We start from the raw sequence: 3,913 nt of genomic DNA, 5'->3' as shown, positions 1-3,913 counted from the left end.
GATAGAGTGTAAGAGTGTTATTTTTCATGTATTTAACCAACTACCAAATGAACTAAAACTTTCTGAGAATGATTTTCTCACCTAAAGGTACAAATCTAGAGGTTGACCCGTGGACATTTGGAACTTTTATTTTTGTGGGCAGGCTAATAGACATGGGTATATGAGAAAAAAAAACTATGAAGCTCATTTGGTAAAAATTCTTCAATTTGTAGCAAACTACCGGCGGACCACCCTATTTCGGCTAATATACGTACCACGAGAGGTCTATTATCCTGAGGTTCTCGTCAACTATTGTAAGTCCCGGGCTACTCCAAGCAAACTTCTGTCAACAAGCCCCCAAAAGACCCTCAACGGACAATCGGAATACCATATAACCACCTCTGTCAGGCCGCTGGATCAGTGAATGTTGAAGTCAATCCCGTTGGGCCACGAAGGATAGCCTAGACAACCCTCGTTAGAACCCTCATCAAACCGACGGAATCCCAATCCTCGCGTGCAGTCACCGAGACTCCTGCGCCAATTCGGTGTTGTTTTCTTTTTTGAGTTATATTTTTTTGAAGTTATCAAGTTTTGGGTTTTCGCTCAATACTCCTATGTGACTCTTTTTTCATACAGCACATGTTTATCCAGCACAGGTGAGGTGACATCTTAGGGATTCGAAGGTGAAAAGTAACACGCAATGGATTAATGTAAGCTATCAGTTTTAATATCACCGCTACTCACAGCATGACATCACCTTTCATCGGCAAAAACTTATTCAAAACAAATAGGTATGAAGATTTGAACATTATTCCAATAATATCGGTTTTAGAAGCAAAACAGGAAAAAATATTTTGTAGGCTAGTTCGGTAAAAATAAAAGCTACCACTTGTACCAAATACTTTTTTTAAATGGATCTAATTTTGTAAAAAATTAACATTTTGGTTTTCTGCATACTAAATAAATCGCCGTAACATTTTTTTTAATAAGCAATATCTGTTACAAAAATTAACCATCCTGTTAATCTATTGAGAAATATTCTTGACAAAGAACTAACCAAAAATATCTAAAATCTGTGCCTAAGGAAAAAAACAATAGCGGACTTCAAAAAATATAGGACTTTAAAATAATGATTAGATCCAGGACTAAACAAACTTACAAATTTTAAGATCGCGAACTTCAACAAAATTTGGGATCGTGGACTTGCAAAAATATTTAAATTCAGACTATTAAAAAAAACTATTAAAGCTGCTAGCTTACAGGAAATTGTAAGACCCTGAAATTGTATTTTGCCATCCACCTACCTGGCTACGTCCATGGAAGTTTTGCAAGTTAGTGATGACATCAACTGGTGAGAATTTTTTAATCAGAATTCCTTCCAATCAAGAACAAAGAAAAGTAATCCAACCGTAAACTCATTCAATTAATTTAAGCTTCGTTATTCTGTTCTCAAAGGTCGACCAGCACTGGCTGTTAACGAAAAGTATCTTTTATCGCAATCGGAGTAATAAAATGGTGAATTTGAGCGTACTAACTGATCAAATATCACTTATCGGTACTTCCCCATGATTTCGGTGCGATAGTAAGTTTTACAACTGAAATATTCAAAATTGTGCGAAAATAATTCTCGATCAAGAAGAAATCAACAACAAATAAACAACAAATAACAATAAGCAACAAATAGTAGCGTTCAGAGTGCAAAAAATCATGATTATATTCAGGAAAAATATACGAATGCAAAAATGACTCTCAATTAACAACTGCGATGAATATCAAATAATATTAAATTAAGGGCAAGCAAGAAGTATATAAGAAGAAACAGACGTGTAGCATTTGAGTATCTCCGATAGCGGTCAAACTTAACTCAGTCACTAACAAAAAAGACATCCATATCAACAGGAAGAATCGCCCCAAGCCCTAATGCACTTTCAGTGTCAATCTGCGTTCTACCTCAGTGAACTTCCGTTTTGAGTAGAAACACCATTGTCGGGGGATGTTACGCTGTACCCAAAGGCCATGCCGAATGGTAGCATCTCAACGTACGGTTAGTACAATAAGGCAAAGAAAACATCAATGATGAATGACTTTTCGTTGACACGGTTCTGCCTATATGGGAAAATCTGAAGTTCGAGGTGAAAATTTATTCCGGCATGTGGGGATGTTCGAAATCGTTCGATAAGTGCAGACATTGATTACCATTCTGCAGTGAATGCAGTATTATTTATTTATTTATTTAAATACAACACTCAAAGATTTTTTTTCAGATACATGTAATTTAAAAACATCAATTTCTGGCCAAACTGATTCATGCGAGCGACACCCCAACGGCAGCACTCGAATAACCAGAAGCTGCCGTACGATGACCTTGTATTGTTAACTGGATGGTGGTCACCGCGAACAGCGCATCGTGTCCGGTGATTATCTCTGCGCGGAACTTCCCGCGTCTATTGAATACACACTCTACCTGTTTTAGCTAAGCCTCCTATATTTAAAAAAAAAAATCAAGAAGATGTTTCGCACAGTGACCGGGTGTAAATTAAGTGAGTTTAATGTTTTGGTCATTTTTATTTATCGCAGAAGGGAAAGGAACACGCATCCGAAAAGAGGAAACGTCTTGTGGAATAAAGATATTCTCACCATTCTTACCGGAGCAGTTGAATGTGGAATAATTTCCAGAAATTTAAGAGAACGCGTTAGGAATACATTAGGAGGAAAAATGTTATTCGTCACAAGCCACGGCGTGTGGGGGAAGATCGCGAAGAATGAGGCTTATAAATGATTCCATGAGTATGATTTGCGACTTGTTATTCTGGAGAATTTTGCACTTGGATTTTTTTTTAGTTCTCTCTCTACCCTGAAGGAACACGTTAGTACCTTTCCTACAACAATGTAACTTTCTTCAACGACTTTGGTGATGGCTAATGTTTAGCGCTCAATTAGTGACTGGTTTATGTTATATGAATGACGAAGATGACCGTCGCGATTCCAGTCACGTGAATTTGGCATTTAGTGTTATGTAGGTTTGTTTGTGCCACGTTGGTTGGCATGCTGTTTGCACAGGTTGCTTCGCTTTGTTTTGCAAATTGAATATGCAGCATGGTTGATGGTAATAAAGTTTCATGAATACGGTTAGCCATTAGCTTAATGGTTATTTTGAAAACATTTCGTTTGCAAATAAAGCTCGAAACTTGTTTTGGAGAACGAGACTGCAACTGAAGCATCTAATTAAGGATTTTTCTCCAATTAATGTGACCTTATATCTATTCAATTTAAGGCATAATTTGCCCCATAGGTGACCCCATTAACTTATATAACATTATAATTACATCACATAAATTATAATCGCCAATTATTTAGTTTTCCAACTCTTATGTGATTTGATGTGCCATATGATGGGTTTTGGTCCAAGTCAGATACTGGCCGTTTCCAAACGAGTATCCGGAATGCAAGCGGCTTAGAAAATATCGAAATTTGTGTGCGATGTATCCTGGTGTTTTAAAATAAATGCATATCTGATATTCATTTTTTCCATGAATTTCTGTGGTAATGATATTTTTGTAAAAAAAAAATGCTTCCAGTTTCAATCTATCTGTTGATATCAATATAGTTATTCCACTAGACAGTATCAAAACACCTAGTCCACAAATCAGTACACTATTAAAAGTTGATTATGAATGCCTACCATACTCAAACTAGTATGTTAATTTTATCACGATCTTGTGGTTTCATTCAGAACCATCACACATATTTACTGTATTGTAATTCAGACGTAATATGAATGACCGGATTAAGTTCAACGGAGAAAAAAAAATCCTCGAAACTAAAACAAAATGACAGACCTTTTCTTTCATACAAAAACATTTCGTGATTTCTCAAAACTGAATATAAGTAAATTTAACAAAATAATCATTTTAATCTTCATTACGATCCACAA

Source organism: Ochlerotatus camptorhynchus, unplaced genomic scaffold, assembly GCF_037179485.1.
Source record: "Ochlerotatus camptorhynchus isolate MF236.1 unplaced genomic scaffold, CSIRO-AGI_Acam_v1.1 ptg000211l, whole genome shotgun sequence".
NCBI lineage: Eukaryota > Metazoa > Arthropoda > Insecta > Diptera > Culicidae > Ochlerotatus > Ochlerotatus camptorhynchus.
This window is presented reverse-complemented; position numbering follows the sequence as displayed.